Below are 19,070 nucleotides of genomic sequence, written 5' to 3'. Positions count from 1 at the left end.
AACCATCTAATGAAATGGAAGCTTATATCTACCTAGGATGAGGAGGATAATCCGACAGTGTTTATGGGCTCTTATGGATAGCTTCATCACAAGGTTGATATCCTGTCCTCCATAAAAGATAAGGTCACAGGGGGCTCTAGTCCTTAAGCACTCCATAGACATCATTTAGATGTCTTATGTATACATGTGGAACCAGCTTACCTATCTCACCATGCAAAAATTTACTCTTTGGGACTAGCCAAAGTTCACAGCACCATTATTTATTGGAAAATTGTTGATTAAACCTAATTATGTCAAGGTAGAGGAGGATGAGAGCACCAGCAGTTTGACTGGCAAACCAGTGAATCAATTACTCACAGGGCGCTATGCCACGCAGAACGATTGGAGGGGGAAGTGCTCGTACACATCACACGCGTGCCCCGTACTCAAATGCGTGCACATGTAGTAAGACAGCAGTTTTTAGCTTCGTGAAATGTTAAAGCACATTTAAATGGAACGTCACATTTCAGCCTTTGGCCAAAAAAAGTAAAACGCATCAACAAATTTGATAGAAAAAAATGTCTCCTCTGTCAAAGAATTTTCAAACTTGAAAAATGATACGGATTTCAGAGTCACTTAAATTATCTTTCAATATCTGTTGATAACCTTCTTCTAGCCTTTTACTTCCTTCTTTAGATTTTTTAGAAACTACAACCCAAATATGTGAGCAATTATGCGCAACTTCACATCTTCTAGTTCCTTTTTTCCTACTTTACCTACCTGGTAAAATCCAACCCGATTAAGCCCGTAGATTGCCTTTGCCCAGGTTGCACATTGAGGCTAAGTGGGCTGGGGTGGGGGTGGGGGTGGGAGCAAAAAACAAACAACAACAACAAAAATGAGCAGTTTGTCACTACAAATTCTTGGTCCTCATTTTCAAATGGGCACTCAGTAATGATGCCAATCCTACTATATTTCTATAATAAGCTCCTTCTTCTATTCTCATTAAATATTTTAGATTTTTCCAAACAATCTAAATGCTAACCTCCCTCCTCTTCCCACTCAGCTTAGGGGCTTATGTATTAGATTATCACAGACACCAGAGAAGAAACAGAATCTATCATACAGGATTTCTGTCACTATCTTACTAGCAAACATATATATTAATTGCATTTTTCTGAGCAATAGTGTTGTTATTAGGGGTTAAATGCATTAATGTTTGCCAAAACACTTAAAACTGTTTTTGGCATAATCTAGGCATTTGACGTTAGTATTACCTTTATTTTTTACTTTTCTCTCTCTTTTTTCTTTTCTGTTTTTACCAAGCTTTCCTTATCCCCTCAAAGATAAAATCTTCAGAAGTCCTCTGGACCCCAATTCTTACTGCCTTTTCAGAGATGTGACTGGTAGCTTCTCTTCCTCTCAGTCATATTTATGACCTCTCTCTTCACTATAGTGATTCACAAAGTGTGGCCCCAGGTCTAACATCGGCAGCATCACCTGGGACTTTGTTATGAATGCAACTTCTCCAGGATTCCCACACGTGCTCACTCAGCAACTCTGGAGGCAGAGCTCGGCAATCCTTGGTTTTCGTAAGCCCCCCTTACCTGACTCTGATGTGCCAAAGTTGGAGAACCAGTGCCCAGATGGATTTTTCCCAGAATCACTCAAAATCTATCAACTCCTGTTGTTAAACATAAGCAAGCAGCCTTAAACCCATTATTAAAAGCCTTCCTTTTATTTAAATTCCTTTCCAGCTATGGCCCCCTCTCTCTTCTTCTCAAACTTGCTTTCAGCAAGAAGTATTTATAGATGTTGTACCCATTTGTTCCTTCACTTTATGTGGCTTCTGCTCACTTGCCTTGCAAAAGACACCAACAACTTCCATATTTACCTAGCTAAAGGACCCTTTACAATCCTGGTCTCGACTGCTCAACATCATTTTACACAGTAGATTTCTCATCATTTATTGAAATATTTCTTTGCTTCAATGACTCTTCCATTTTCCAACCGGATTCTCAGCCCCCCCTTTTTTGGTGTCCTTACTCCTTCTGAAGCTTGTCTCTACATTTTGGAGAACCTCAGGATTTAGACCTGGAATCTTTCATTCTCTTTCTTTTTTTCTACATTCTTCCTACAGGAAACTCATCAATTCCCACAGCACCAAACACCATATAGATGCTACTGACTCACAGTCCGTTTCCCACCTAGATATCCAAATGTGTGTGCTCACCAGGCACTTAGAAAGATGGACGTTTCTAACAGATGTCTCATAATCTCTAAATTGACCATATCCAAACCCGAACTCTTACTCCTCCTGCATTCCCAGCATAAATAAATGACACCTCCAGACACGTAGTTAATCAAGCTTGAGAATTTTCCTCAGCATTTCATATTGTCTTCATGCCTCATATCTATGTTTATTGATCCATTTTCCAAACTATGTGTTAAATTCATCTGTCTTCTCCTATCTACTGTCCAATCCAAACCACTACAATGTCTTCTTACCTGGACAACCGCAACCCTTTTCTTTCTCACTGACCATCAGTCCATGCCACAAAGCAACCAGACATCATGTCCCTCTCCTCAGAATGCCTCAGCTGCTTTCCACTGCCCCTCTCCCAATCTCGTTTTGTCTCAGTCCCTCCTCATTTGCTGGGCTTTCAACTTTTGCTGTTATAATTAATATGATTTTTTAAAAAGTCCTGCAGCATTTGGGTGGTTTAGTTGGGTGAGTGTCTGACTCTTGGTTTCAGCTAAGGTCATGATCTCACAGTTTGTGAGTTCGAACCCTGCATTGGGCTTTGTGCTGACAGCATGGAGACTGCTTGGGATTCTCTGTCTCCCTCTCTCTCTGCACCTCCCCACTCTTGCTCTCTCTCTCTCTCTCTCTCTCTCTCTCTCTCTCTCTCTCTCAAAAATAAATAAACATAAAAAAGTCCATATGTCAACCTTTGAAGTAATTCCTGACAATAATGGTAGGATAAATCTCTCAAAACGGAACAACTGGATGAAAGGCTCTTAAAACATTATATACTCTTGTACCTTAAAGTCAAGCAGATGTTGATACAAAACTCTGCTACCTAACCTTCCTGAACTTTGAGGAAGTTATGTGTCCTCCTGGATCTTTCTTTTATGTCTTAACCTATGAAGTGAGAGAATAATATTTACCTTGGGAGAATATCAAAAATATTAAGTGTCTGATATTCTAGCTGTAATGCTTTTTAGCCGTATAAACTTATACAAATCAGTTAACACCTGTCTACTTCTGACTTCCTATAAATAAATGGTAATGAGATAACTATCTACTTTATGAGATAGCTGTAAGGATCACGTGGATCTATGTGTATGTAAAGTACACAGGGCAGCACTTGATACATAGATTGCACTGTATAAGTGTTAGTTATCAGACATTTTTTAAGTGTATAGTATAATGCTTAACATATAATAATTTCTCAACAAAGAACAGTTATTTGTATGCTTCCAAAAAGGCTGTAAAAATATATACTTACACTAATAAGCACAGCACAAGAGTGTATGTTTCATTTCATCCTGGTTGAGTAAGTTTTAGAGCTAAAAACTTTGCAATTTTTCAAAATATATCAGAATATGGTTTTAATTTGATTTATTTGATTGCTAGAGACATTAAGTATTTTCAGTGCTTATTGGTCATATATACCTCCTTTATGTCATTCCTAGCAAGTTTCATTGTCAGTGTTTCTATTGGAAGCCTCACATTTTACCCATTAATTTAAAATATCTTCTTAGAGGCGCCTGGGTGGCTCTGTCGGTTGAGTGTCTGACTCTTGACTTTGGATCAGTTCACCATCCCAGGGTCATGGGATTGAAACCTGTGTCAGGTTCCATGCTGAGCATGGAGCCTGCTTGGGATTCATTCTCTCTCTCTCTCGCTCTCTCTCGCTCTCTCTCGCTCTCTCTCTCTCTCTCTCCTCGTCATCGTCGTCCCCCTCCTCTACCCCTGTTCGTGCGTGCTCTCTCTCGCTCTCTCTCTCTCTCTCTCTCTCAAATAATAAAATAAAATAAAATAAAATAAAATAAAATAAAATAAAATATCTCTTTCCATATGAAGAATATTATACTCATGTTTGTCTTATATGTTGCAACCCTCATCACTTCTCATTTTTCTTTTCCTTTTTTTTGCATTATTATGTGAAGATGAAAAAACATTTTCTGTAGTAAATATAATATTGAAAAAACTTTTCATTAATTTTCTGTTGATAATTTGAAAAAGAAACCCATAATCTCCATTCAGGGTAGACTAATATTTGTTTATATTAGATATACCATATTGATAATATATAATGCAGATTCTCTGAGTTAGCAATTCGAAATCTGAAGTAAAATCAAATCAGAAACTAGGGACAGAAATTTACAAATTATACCAGCTTGAGGCGCCTGGGTGGCTCAGTTGGTTAGGCATCTGACTCTTGATTTCTGCACAGGTCATGATCTCATGGTTCTTATGAGATTGAGCCCTGCATCAGGCTCTATGCTGACAGTACAGAGCCTGCTTGGGATTCTCTCTCCCTCTCTCTCTGCTTTTTCCTGCCCCCTCTCAAAATAAATAAACTTTAAAAAAAATCTAAAAAAAAAAAAAAAATACCAGCCTCTCCCAAGATTCTGAAGGATATTCCCATGGAGGATAATACACCCCCTCCCCAGATTCAAACCAGTACCGTATATTATTGGGTGTTACTAAAGGGCATGTCAGTCATGTGAATGGTGTACAGAGAAAATAAAATTGGAGAGCCACTGACCAATTGTTATTTATTTTTATATACCCAATCTGTAAAAAAACTAAGGAAAAAGTCTCAGCTATCAATACAGTTTTGTTAATTTCTCTTTTAGAAACTTTCTTTTTTCTTTGTAATTTCCTTTCCTTTCCTTTCCAAGTTCTTTTAGGTCTTATTAGGAGCACAAAACTGATGATTTAAAAATTATACAGGTTTCCTGAATTAAGTCTGACCCAGAGCATATTAGTCAGTAGTTGGAGTTCTGTGCTCTTTTCTTACATTACCTTACATTAGTTATTTATATTTTAATGTTCAAAGCCACATTGTTTTAGGCATATCTCTAAAATAGAATTAGTTTGATTGAGTTTTATATTCAATTTGAAATTGAATTAAGTTTAACTCATTCACATTTATTTTTATAATTTATGTAATGGCTCTTCTGCCATTATATATCATGCTTTCCAGTTTTATTTGTTATTTTTTAATGACTTTTCAAACTATTCTTTTATTTTTTTGTTCTTGCCTGTGTGGACTAAGAATTCTTTAACTTTTTTTTTTCCCCATCAAGGAGTTTTAAAGTTATATCTGTGAAATATATATTTCACAATTGTGAAATGAACACACAAGGATGCATGTAGGAAGTAATCTTCAAGATTATGGAGCATTTAATGGTAAAGAGAAAAGGGTGCTAGAAAGTGAGAACAGAGGCGTAAGAACGTAGAGAGCGAAGGCTGGATTTGGTGTAAATATGGGGGGTGTGGAGTTTGGACAGTGATGGCTGCTTTGCCAGTTGGTTGAGATAATAACGTATCAAGAGAGGAAGATCAGTTTTGTTATTGATCTTAAATAATCCCCCTTTTGCATTTCTGAGGTGACTTTTGGTGAGATTTTAATGTTTACTTTTGGCTGTTAAAGTGATATTTCTTTGCATGAAACAATGCCGATTACTGGATGCACAAGGCAATTTAGCTTTACTGGTTCACATACGGTTCTTTACCAATTAAGTTATAAAATGTGTTCACCACTTTTCATGTATTTCTTGCTATTATATAGCCAGCTCTCTTATTCGTGGATCCTTCTTCAGCTTGGAAAGTTTGCTGTTTTATATGTCCCTATTACTTCTGGTAAAAAATGCCAGCTTTCAATATTGTGTGTCTCTTCCAAGTTGGTCCTCCTATTTGAGAAGTCCAGACACACAGCTTTGTAGAGTCAAATCAATCTACGTTCAAATTCCAGCCCTGTCACTTGTTAGTGGTATGATCCAGGCACATTAAATAACATATCCCTATATCAGAGTTTCCTCACATATAAACTGGGTATAAAAACTTCTGTGTTATGGAAGTGTTGTAAAGATAAAACATGAATTACTTATATAGAATATTTTGCTCTGGCACATAGTGAATGTTCAACAAATTAATCATTATCTTTATATTACTTGGTCTCTGAATTCTAAGTTATTGCTTCATAATTATTTCCCTTTTCATATTCTGAGTTTTTGTTATTGATTCTGCTTTCTGATCCTTCTAAGGTGATCTTAAAATTTTTCTATTTCAGTCTTTGATATGATTTGCATTTATTTCTCCTCTCATCCAGCTCACCTTGTCTTCTGCCTGCCTCTCAGTATTCTCAGTTTTCATTACTGTTGTTTACCACTTATCTTCCATCTTTGGCTTAATGGACTCCAAGTCCTTTTAGGTCTTATTAGTAGTATAAAAATTATACAGGTTTCCTGAATTAAGTATGCCCCAGATCATAATAGTCTGTAGTTGGAGTTCTGTGCTCTCTTCTTCCTCTTGAGTCACAGATGTTCTTCTCGTTGGCTAAATGCACCCTGACCTCCATGTCCATGGATCACTTGCCCCAACCCTAAATGTACCTTCAGATTGAGTGTTTGCTCAGGAAAATTCAATCATTTTCAAGTCACCCAAGTAGGCACTTAGTTTTTGTCAATAAAAACCTTCGCTGGGATTTTGCCAGGTCAATTGAAGTAAAATTGCTCTAGACTCACGGCAATAAGCAAATCTCAACATGCTTCTTCCCAGTATTTGGTAAAGAAGAAGGGCTGATGCTGTGGGCATTTTGTACCCAGCTGGGGATTCGGTTTGCCCTGGGCTATCCTTCAAGTATTCAATTTGTCTTGGCCTTGTATCCTTCCAGGTATTTCTAAATCTTTGGTCATTTCATTGGTATTCTTATAAGGCTGTGATTCTCAACCATGGGTGCCACTGAGCTGCCCAGGGAGCTTTAAAAACTACTGATGCCCAGACTCCACCTGCAAAGAGTCTGATTTTTTGTTTGCTTAGAACGCAGGCTGGACATTGATATCTTTGAAGTGTCTATAGGAAATTCTGTTGTACAGCCAGTACTGGGGAACACTGTTAAGGGGAGGACTGAGATCAAGTCTCAATTTTACCCAGATATGCTTATGGCAACTTCTATCTCCCAACTGAAACTTGAAAATATAGAACCCAAAAAAGGCAAATGTCTAGATAAAGATGATAAAGTATTAAAATTAAGTAGGTAAAATTAGCAAAGGAAAATCACAGGACAACAAAACTTAAGTGCCGAGCATTGGGAAGAAGCGGGAAATGACAGTCACGCTGACAAAATGCAGAAAGCAAGAGAGAGGGGGAAAAAATGAATATTAACTACGAGAACTGGAAGAATAGAATAGTGGGACAGAATATTTACCATTCATGAATTTGGCTACCAGAGGATTAAATGAGATAAATCCCAGTAGTGGTGCAGAGTCCAAGGGTTAACAGCCCCACTCAGGAGCAAATGGGCCCCTTTGGGCCACCAGGTCTGGATTCTGTGCCCTCTGAAGGCCAGGGTTCAGAGCAGGGAGTTCTTGAAAGTTCATATCCTCAGATGGAGCCTCAGGGTAGAAAGCCCTGCAGTTATCACTCCAGTGTATCTTTAGACTTGTTGCAAAGGGCTCCAATTAACTCTGGTAGCTTTTGCTGATTTTCCCTCCAGCCCTGTTAACATGCGAAGTTGCTTCCCAGAGAGACAGCCCTGGCATTTCCCTTCAAACCCAGGGCTGTTCAGAAAGTGACTTCACAATTCGATTTGAAATTATGTCAAGAATGAGTGGATTCAAGAATTTGCACATATACAATATTTTTTTTCTTTTTTTCCTTATGATATTAAACATATAAACTTGATTATCAGCATAATTAGTCTAGCATCTGGCATTAGTGTTAGGGCTATAATTGGTACATCGAAACTATTTTCTCAATTTTGTTGCTGCGTTGCATTGAGCTAAAGCCTAAGAGTTATATATTCTTTCTTTAGAATAATAAATACTAAAAATTAATATTTATTATACACTGTATTTTAGTGGAAGAACCAATAATAATCATCTTTCAGATTACCCAAATAAATCTAAATTTGTGTAGAAAAATAAATGAAAGGCATTTTAATTTATGATGCAACTAATAATATACCTTTTGCTACTAAAATTGGTTCAGTCCTCAGATGCAGTAGACTCTAGTCTTCTACCTAAAGAAATTGGGTAGCATAATGAAGATCTGTCTCTCATTTTTCTTTCTCTTCTGTAGCTGGTAGTAATAATGAGTGATTTTCAGCTCTGTTGGTCATAAAGTGATTCCTGGATTGCTTATAAAATGCACATTGTTGAGTCCCCCCCCCCCACCGCCCATAAGAGTCTGTATATGGGGTTAGATTTTATCAATCTGTATTTGACTGAGTGTTCCAGTTGGTTCCCTTGAAGAAGATCTATAGACCACATATTGTAGAACATGAGACAGGGGAGTGGCCAGGAGAGAAGGGGTCATTTTCACCTGCTGGGCTTGAATTCATCCCAGCTTTGTTTTCACCTGCTCCTTGTCTCAACTACATTAGTTTTGCAGGCAGAATATTGCTAAGGGCAAGTGGAGAAATAGAGGCAGTGTAAGTAGGGCCTCTTGCTCTTAAGGGAAGTGCTTCTGAATGTGAAGATGGATGTGAGATTCTGCATTTCAGACAAGTCCAAACCTACCATCCCTAACCCCATATGCCCAGTAGAAGTCAGGGAACTCACTGGGACGCCTGGGTGGCTCAGTCGGTTAAGCGGCTAACTTCGGCTCAGGTCATGATCTCGTGGTCCGTGGGTTCAAGCCCCGCATTGGGCTCTGTGCTGACCGCTCAGAGCCTGGAGCCTGTTTCAGATTCTGTGTCTCCCCCTCTCTCTGACCCTCCCCCATTCATGCTCTGTCTCTCTCTGTCTCAAAAATAAATTAAAAAAAAGTTAAAAAAAATTAAAAAAAAAAAGAAGTCAGGGAGCTCACTATTTATATAAGAAATAAAAAAAACAAACAAGTGCTGAATTTCAGGATGCCCATTGGGTGCAGTGATAAAAGATCCCAGTGCAATTCAACAAATGAAATAGAATTTCATCTGCATGTATTTAGATTACAAACATTTAACTATACATAAAAAAAACACACAAAACCAACCAACCAACCAACCAACAATAAAACCTTTTAAAATAACGGCACAGACAAAGGATGCTATCCAATTCTGAAATTGTCAATATCTGCTACCCAGGAAGAATGTGCAAATAATTGTATGGTTTCCCAATCATTGACAAAAAATAAATAAAACTCATTTTGGGGGTGCCTACAAAAAGAATGAAGAATCAAGAGCCCTAGAGAATCTTTGATTAATGAAAAGTTAGAGGCATACACAAAATCAAATGTACTGTACTTTATGGACCATACAAGGAGTTGTCAAGGGGACTTTAAATCATAAGTGATTTTGCCTTATGCCTGACTTTGGAACTTAAGCTCAGCCATTAGTCCATTAATAAATGAGATGCTACTCTTTATGTGTATGTGCATGTATGTATGTGTATATGTATACATATATGTACATGTATACATATATTGTATATATCATATATAATATAAGCTATTATTATACTTACCTGAGAAGCCAGCAGAGAGATGACTATAATAAAAACTGTGATTTTTTTTCTACTCAGCTGGGAACTCTTGACTCAACAGTTGTTAAAACTCCCTAGGGGTGCCCTTTGTGCACCCAGCTTATATTTTCATTAAACGATAAGGTCCTCAGGACAAGTATCATACTTTATATTTATTTTAAGTCTTGCTCAGAACCTTGCTTAAGGTAGATGATCAATACACTTTTCTTAAAGTGATGAAGAAATAGACAAATGAACAGATGCAGCTTCCTGCTAACACATTTCTAGTTAATGAAATGTTAATATTATTTTATCCTGCTGAGTTGAGTATTGAACTACTGATTTTTACTAGTCTCATCAGTGTTATAGTTCTCTAATTTTATGAAATAATGTACAGAACTATCACAACTTAAACATCTATTTGGAACTTAATATGCTTATTCCCAACGGAAAAAAAAAAATGTTGGTAGGGTAAATAGAATCTAAAAATTAGTTCCCAAACTTGCACCTCATAATGGAACTCAAGTGCTATAATTTGCAATTAAAAATAATGGAAGCCAATACTGCTATATTGCTGATAATTACACATAACAGAAAATATTCATTTATTAAAAACAAAAGCATTATCTACTCTGTTCCAGGCTAGTGCTAGATCCTACCTTTACAATCTGCTTTTATTGTTGTTTTTTCTAATATTTTTTATTGTGGTAAAATACACATAACAAATAATTTGCTTTTATACCATTAAAATATGGTCCAAGAACTTTCTCTAAAGTATAATATTATATTTTAAAAAATCACAAAGTTTTATGGGGAAACACAGTAGAGATGAGTTTTCGTTTTTATTTAATTTTACTGAAAGGATCCAAATAACAGTGACTTAGACAAGATTAAGTTTTTCTTTTTCTGGTAATAGATGTTCAAGTTTAGTCAATGTAGGAGTGGGATGTTCACAGTGCCAGGGACCCATACACTTCATCTTTTTGCTATGCCACACTAGAGACAAGACTACTTGCCTCATGGTCCAATATGGCTGCCTGAGCTTCAACAATCCAGTCTGGTTTCCATCCAGCAGGAAAGTGGGATGGTTGAAAAAGGATATGCACATTCACTGCAAAGACATATTTCAGAAATTGTTCCTCTGTCTCTCTATAATGTGTTTAGTAGGTATAGCCATGTGACTATGAACTTAAGTCTATGAATTAAAAAGTCTGTGAACTAAGTTCATAGTCACATGGCTATACTTAACTGCTGAGAAACATTGTCCTTATTCACAGTAGCCATTTGTCCAGCCATCTTTCTGTTTTACTGTGGAAGAAAAGGAGAATATATAATAAGGGGGCACTTAGTGGTCTGTGCCTCAACAGGCAAACTTCAGAAGTAAATTTTAAAAATTCATTTTGATGGTATTATTAAAAGATGAATTTTGAGGAAGTCTTTGCCATTTTTATAGTACCCCATAAATTAACATTCCATATTTGTAGTTTATTACAAACTATTTCTTTAAATGTAAATCTTGGTCTGAAATGGTATGAAAAAATTCACAGGACAAAAATATGGCCTATGACATAAATAGTAAAAATAGAAATGATGTAATGTTCCTGCTTAGCTAATGTAGAAGAATTTCATTAGGTAATGCAGTGTTGATGAGTTAATAGCTTTGTCTAACTCTCCTGAATACATAATGTGCCTGAACGAGTTGTACATTGTGAAATCTGCAGATAGCCCTTTTTACAAGTTATTCATTTTCTTTTATGCAGTAAGAACCTGCAGTGCAGGATGTGGATTTCTTTTTGTTACGTGTTGTACCATGGTTAAAAATGATGGTGGCATATAAATTTTGCTGTATAGTGATAGTCAAGTAGGAATATCTATTCTACTGTAGTAGTTGATGCAAATACTTCAAGGTTACCAATAAGATCTGATAAAGAAAAGGAATAGTCACTCCCAATTTTTCTGTTTTCTAACTTGTGACCATTTTATATTTATATTGCATTTGGAACTAATAAAATATACGTGCGCGCGCACACACACACACACACACACACACACACCCATGCCCAATGTTTCACTCAAAAGCACACATGTATGCACACACACTGATTCAGGGTCTGAATCAAATCAGTTCTTTTCGTAAGGGAATATTATAGGCCTACACACTTGCTCATTTTGGAGGATAAATATGCTACTTTCTGTTTGAACACAGTAGGATTTAGCAATAAATTGGAACCTTTTAACAAATTTTAAGGTGTAATTGTAAATAATTTGCTATAAAAAGTGTGCTACTTTTAGTGACATCATTTCAATCCGTCTTCTTTCTTCTTGCAGAACTGGGATTTAGGTTGAATAGCAAGAACGATAATCTTGGAGTCAGAAGACATAGGTTCCAAACTCTGCTCTGCTGTTGGGTTTGAGCAACACCTTCCAGACTCTGCCTTACAGCAGCCCCATCTGTATAATGGGGTAATAGTATAGGAGGTTCTTAGCAAGGACCTGGGACACTGATCAGTAAGGGGTGACTTTCATTTCTTTTTCTTTTCCTTCTGTCTCCTTGCCTGCCTCCCTACTTACTCACATCCAATAGTTTCTTTGAGGGTTCTTCTAATGATTCCACTATCACCCCTTGAGGTTAGATGAAGAGTTAATGACTGGATGGCTTCAAACCTATTGCAGAATTACAATGGAAATGACGGAGACAAAGGCATTGATTAAAAATTAGGTTAGATGTAAGCCTTCTGAGAGAATCTTAACCGGATAATACTTTGAGGTCAATTAAAATCCCTGTTTAAACCATTCTCAAAGACTGGAATTAGACCCTATATTTTATAGAGAAAAATAAAAGAATAATTTTTTTTTCCTATCTGTAAACATCAAAATATGTTTAGTTTTCTTTATCCCAGGTATATGATTTTCTGTAATTTCTACTACAAGTTTTAAACAAAATCAGAAAAACCATTTAAAGGAAATTAAACATTAAGAATCAGTTTTAGAGTGTTTAGAGGATTACCTTAGGTTTGAGGTAAAGGTGTTTACTATTCCACTTTTTGGTTGAAATGAAAACTGAATTTCATTTTATAAATATTAGAGATCCTAATTTTCATTTAAAATAGTTTCAAAAACCGCAACAACAACAAATTGCCACCTTCCTATGCTGTTAAGAACCGGAGGAGAAGCATCCTGGGTGTGTTTCCAGATCTCTGTTAGACCATTAAATTTTCATCCATATTTAACAAATGTCATTATTCAGTTTCATGGGGTCACTGTGTCAAAATGTCTGTGTTAGACCTTTAATTTATTTTCAGAGGTTCCTTTAAGTGGGCAGAAAGCATGGCATGTTGGATGGATTTACTCTCTTTAATCCATCCACCAGGGTGGTTTGCAGCTCAAAACTTATTCTGGGATGTATACTCAAAAATTAGAATTTATCAGCACGGCAGCCTAAGCCTACACCAGAAAAGTCTCCCTCTCTTCTGCTTCCCTTCTTCTGGCTGGTTCTCTTTTAAAAGGTGGGTTCTTCCATTATGTCTCCAGGTAGCGGTAGCAGCCGTGCCTGTGTGGTATCCCTCACCAGATGGCCCTCTTAATAAATGCCTTTCTCTTGCCCACCCTCACTTCCTTGATCCAAATGTGAAATGCCAGCAAATAAATAAGAGCATTGTACTCTGATGAGTTCTCTTGAGATGAAGAGAAGCCCTGGGGAGAAGAAGCTAGAAACAGCTCTTCTGTTTGCTGGACTGCTCCTAATTACTGGCTAGTAGGTAAAAGACACTGTTCAGATAATATAGAATTTAAAGGGAGAGCCAGGGAGGGAGGGAAGGAGGGAGAGAGAGAGGGAAAGAAGGAGGGTGCATATATTATGTCAAATGCCTTTGCTAACGTGACCATACTCTTGGGTTGTTAGAGTCCATTTGAAATATTGTGCGTGATCTTTGTGAGGGACCACAGACTTTGGTCTCAGGGTAGGCGATTGCTGTGTGCAGATTTCACTGCCAGGCTAAAAGTGCAACACAAATGAGTGGGTAATGAGAGCAGAACAGCCAGTTCTTTAATTGAATTAAAAGCTGGGTGACATCAATGCAGACACCTGTCCAATTACAGACAGGCCAAGGTGTTTACCATTGCTGTACAAGCGATTCGAAGATGACAGAAATCTTTCCGCCCACAGATTAACATAATGAAGGAGAACAGATTACCGTGGATGCCGGCCAAACACCTAGGTTGGCAGCTGGGGGTGGGGTGGGAGAGGGAGGAGGAGTCCGCTCAAGTATGTAAATAGAAACAGCCTTTTTTCTTTCTTCTCAGAAATGTGTTGGGCTTTACGAGGGATGCCATTTTGCTTTGTGTCTCAGGTTCGGTTTCCGGGCAGAGCATTTATACTTGTCTGCATTTAGTCAGAGGAGTTGATCATAAAATTCCAACGTCACAGCTGGCTCCTCTGTTGTCTTCCTGCTTCTCGGCACACAGAGTTCTATTAGAGACTCAAAAGCTCGCACAGCTGGTGTCAGCTCCACAATGATTTTCTCTCAGGTAGCCAGGCTGCCTCCAATTACTGATATTTCTCTTTGGCTCCTTTGAAACTTGAGGCTAGAGCAAAGGAAGGACAGTGTTGGAAATAATCATCATCAGTCAAAAGAAACAATGTCTGTTACTTTGCTGACTCCCTGGAAAGGGTAGAATGGGAATGGGGTCTCTTAGAGTGAGGGAGACAGCTGAGTGGTGCTAAGCAGATGGAAAGTCTTCGTTTTTCCATCGAGCATCGAGTGCCCGCTTTGGTAAACCATCCTAAGAGCTTCCGGAAAATAGGACAAGTAAAGACGTAAAAGGACATATCCTTTGCATTCAAAGAGTGTCCTAAATCACTTTGAGGGACTTTTAAATTTCAGCATCCTCCAGGATAAGGCTCTTACCCTCTGCTGGGTGGAAACCCTCAGAACACAGACTTTGGAGCCATAGACACCAGGACTCTTAAACTTCCTACCGTGATGTGCTTTCCTTCTGGAAATGAAGTCCCTGTCCCTAGTCTTTCAGCCTGGGCTTTCTGCATGCACCAAGGCCCACAGGACTGCAATTCAAAGGGAATATACTTGCTTTACTTCAAACTCCCTTGGTGTGGCATGTCAAGATTTCTCAATGTTAAGCATTAATGCAAAATGCATTATCGCTTAGCAGTGAGAGGTCTGGTCCTGCTGGTGCCAATGATTTTAATCTGGATACCAACACTCCTGTGTTTCATGGGATACTAACACTTTTAAGACATCAATAATGCTTACTTTATGCTTATTGAATGTTTTTTCAGCTCATCCTCTTCCATTATCAAAAGGGACTGGCAGGTTTCCTGACATTTCACAGAGTTTTGTGGCTGAAAGGAAATTTGAGAGGTCATTTGGCTAGCCTAGAGGGTTGGGACAGTCTTAAATTCAAAGGAAAAAAAGACTTCTCTGTGATGTCTCAAAGAAAGAGAGCCAATCTTAAAATTTCTCACTGTCGGGATATACTTCTTTATTCTAAACACCCCAGGTGTCATAAAGGGAGATTACCCCCACTTTCTCTCATTGGGTTTTCTATGGACGCAGAATATGCCACATTTTTCTATCTAGGATTCATTTATAAATAAGTCACATTGTATATTTTTTGGTATTCTTTTTAATATAATACTGAAACATAGTTTCAATGATTATCCTTTTTTCTCTTTGTCATTAATTAAATGATAGACAAAGGTCTATCACATTGGACCAGGAAATCCAGATCTATAGATGCCCTTGTCCACTTATCATATATACAAGCACTCTTCTTTATGAATTATTCTGTATTACTGTTATCATTAGGAGCTTACAAGATCTAATATTTTCTTGGATTAGAAACTATAGAGATCAGATGTATTCTTTACTACCTTTCCCAGTGGCATAGACAAGAAATGATAAATACGTTTTGATGATGATATACTATCATGGTAGTACTATCCTTTTTTTCTGGAGAGTGTATAATAAGTAAGACTCTGACACTTAAAGTGAGGCCATTAGGCCAATCACTCAATGATCTTTATGCATATATCCAAGAAAGGCTATCTTACATAGTATTGGAGAGAATATAATTACCCTCTTTGGTAACAGCAGAATTTCTTACACCATCAATTTTAATCCATCTTCATAAACTCTCTATACTAAGAAACAAGATGTAAACCACATGTCCTAGACACTAGGTTGACTTTGTTCTGAATTAGGGAAGATGGCTAGGTTGACAAAACCCCCTCTCTGACCCCAAGCACTAACTGTAACAAGGAGATAAACAGTGCTGAATCATTACATTACTCTTCTTATGGAAGTAGATAATACTGATCTGTATTTAGGTGAAAATTATTATGGGGGCACCTGGTGGCTTTGTCAGTTAAGCATCTGACTCCTGATTTCAGTTCAGGTCATGATCTCAGGGTTTGGTTCTCAGTTTGTGAGTTTGAGCCTTGAGTCAAACTCTGTGCTGTCAGTGTGGAGCCTGCTTGGGTTTCTCTGTCTCTCCCTCTCTCTGCCCCTTCCCTGCTTGTGCACATTCTCTCTCTCTCTCTCTCTCTCTCTCTCTCTCTCTCTCTCTCTCTCATAAATAAATAAATAAACAAACAAACAAACAAAATATTCTGATGTTTTGACAGACTTTGAGACAAAACATTATGAGCAAGATCCTCATTGGATATAGGAAAGAAATGGTACCTTAGCCTCAGAAAGTACAGCACAGTTTTTGAAAGTGACAATTTACAAACCATCCAAAACTTTCCACCTGGGATTTGAAGTTGGCAAGAACCAAAACATCACCTTTTGCCTTTTTTTCTTCTTTTTTCCTATTTTGCAGCTCTCATTTCTCAGTGTTTGTTATGGTTTCACCTGCCTCGAAATGGGAAATGTGAGCACTTTGATGAATGGCCTGAAAGATGATCTAGTTTCTCTCCAGCATCTTTCTCTAAGAATCTTAGGATATTTCTACGAAATACAATTTGGCCAACTTCTCTATGAGAGCACAAAGCTGAAGAAAGCAAGTTTTATGAGTAGAGCATTTCCTGTTTTTTAAACTCCTTAAGGTTTAAGAATGGGGGTGGCAGGACTTAGCAAAGGAATTTCATAATACACGTATACATTCAAAGTAACTCCTTTAGTGAGGGCAAAAAAGTTAAACAAAATACTGAAGACCATTTAATGAATGTGATATCGTTCAGTATCTGGTTTGACATGATCCTTCTTAAAGTCCATGTTAATGCCTTTCTTGCTAAGTTGATGTAACTGTCATAATTCCAACACTGTACTTCAGCCATGATTTGGAAAGAAATAATGTCTCAGGATAAGGCATTGTGTAAGGCCAGTCTTCAAAATTGTAAAATAATGGAATTGCTTTTATAATGTTTCTCAGTGATGACATTACCTGGTTGTATCGTGCATCCCCATACTAAAGATTTCAGAGCACCAGCTTGATACAACCACTGGATCTCTTTGGACACAGCATTCCTTTGCCCCAGCTAAATCATGACCATCCATAAGAGGGAATGCTTTTCACATAGGTCACATAGCTTAAGTGATGAACAAGGGAAGCTAGTCTCATATCCCAACATGTTTTTCTTATTTGCTGTAGGAATAAAAGTCTCATTCTCTGGGAGATGATTCATTTCTTGTTAGAATGGCATTATACTAATTCAGACACACAAGTTGTCTTATTTAGACTCTCACAATAGACTCAAACTTGGCAATAAGAAGACGTGACAAATGCTAATTTTTTTGAAAAGATAAAACGACCAGAACATATCTTGCAGGGTTACCTTAGTTTTGAGTCCGGAGTTTTGGGATAATGCTGAAACATTGAGAAATGGGAAAGTGAAGCTTAGGGAAGAGTGTAGACTGTCAGGTTCGGATCAGAGCAAGAGGAGAATGAAATGCTAGTGGGACGTCCAGGTGGGATATATGACCTGGAGATAGAGGTGCAGAAGCAGAGCTGGGGGAGAGAGGTGAAGTCTGCAGATATAAATGAGAGAGAGGACTTGATGAGCTAACAAAGGTAAGTGTTCAGGAGAAGAGAGAAGCCTGAAGGCCCGACTTTGTAAACCAAAAGCCATTTATAGGGCTGCGAAAGGAAGATGAGCCAATCAGTTCAAGGGAAGAAAGGAGCTCTCAGAGGCTGAGGAGAACAACTCAGGAAAATTCAATGGCACAGCGGAAGCTGACGGAGTCAAAGTCCAGTGAGTGAGGAAGATAAGGATTTGATCTGATATTTAGAGATCAGTCATCTTGGAAGATAAAAATCAGTATTTAGTAGGAGGAAACTGGGTTGCACAGTGCACACAGGAAACTGCTAGAGCTCTCTCCTTACATATATTCCTAAACTCATTTAATCTTGTTAGTAACACTTTGAGGTAAGTTCTATTATCTCCATTTCACAGATGAGAACTGAGGCCTCTCCTTCAAGATAGGTATAGTTATTACCTGTTTACAGTAAGGAAACTGAGGCACAGAGATCTGAACAACTTGCCCAAACCCATATAAGAAATCAACAGCAGAACGGACATTTGGGCCCTGGCAATCCGGCCTAAGTGTCTGTTCTCTTGACCACTCTACCACCATGTGATGAGGACGTGTAGATGGTGATGTATACTTTCTTTAAGACATTTAGTGGGAGGAAACATGACTTCTTCAAAGAAAGTGAACTTGGAATACGGGTCATGGTCTGGGAAATTCAAGAGGAAGTCACAGTCATTGCAGCAGAAGGGGAAGAGAGCAGAAGGTTACCGTATGAGGCGGTGTCAAGATAGAGGGAGCTGAATTTGGCGTGACGTAGTCGCACGTGTATGCGTATTGGCTCACTGGCTTGCAGTCTTCTTCCTCCATGAGTTAACATGATGGCACCAAGGGCAGCAGAGAGGGCTCGGCGGCCCAGGATGATGGCCGGGGAGCTGCTGGAATGAAGACTGGAAGGCATCACTGAAGTGTGAGGTGCCAAAGCAGACAATGGCTATGGGCTTTGTTTCGTTCTGCTCTTTGCTCTTTTGATTTTTAAAAGTTTTCTAGGGAGAGGAAATAAGAAAACGTATACATTAAATTTTGTTTGAATGATGCAAGCTGTTGCCAGTATTGGCACATTTAGACAATATACATTCTGTAGCAGGCTATTGATGGTTTACACAATAAAGGGATACCATGCTGGGACCATCTTTACATAAGAATGATGAAAATCTATGTAGTTAGGATTAAAGACGACTCTGAAAAATGTCCACCGTGAAGAACAATGGTGAGCAAATACACAAATTGTATTTTTGATACTTGTTTAATTCCCAGGATTAAGTACATAAAGAACTTCTGTCTTGGTTATGAACATCAGTAAACAAAATGTGCTTTCATTTCTATAGGTACTTTTAATTGCTGAACAAATCTTATCTATTC

At 38.0% G+C, this 19,070-nt stretch overlaps 1 protein-coding gene across 1 annotated transcript in view; it reads left to right on the top strand.

Annotated features, from left to right (window-relative positions):
* Positions 1–19,070, top strand: part of USH2A (usherin) — a 767,091-nt gene that overhangs the window by 350,764 nt on the left and 397,257 nt on the right. The gene's annotated exons all lie outside the window — the stretch shown is intronic.

The sequence above is a fragment of the Panthera tigris genome, chromosome F3 (assembly GCF_018350195.1).
Source record: "Panthera tigris isolate Pti1 chromosome F3, P.tigris_Pti1_mat1.1, whole genome shotgun sequence".
NCBI lineage: Eukaryota > Metazoa > Chordata > Mammalia > Carnivora > Felidae > Panthera > Panthera tigris.
The sequence above is the reverse complement of the archived record's forward strand: the minus strand, read 5'-3'. Positions and strand labels throughout refer to the sequence as shown.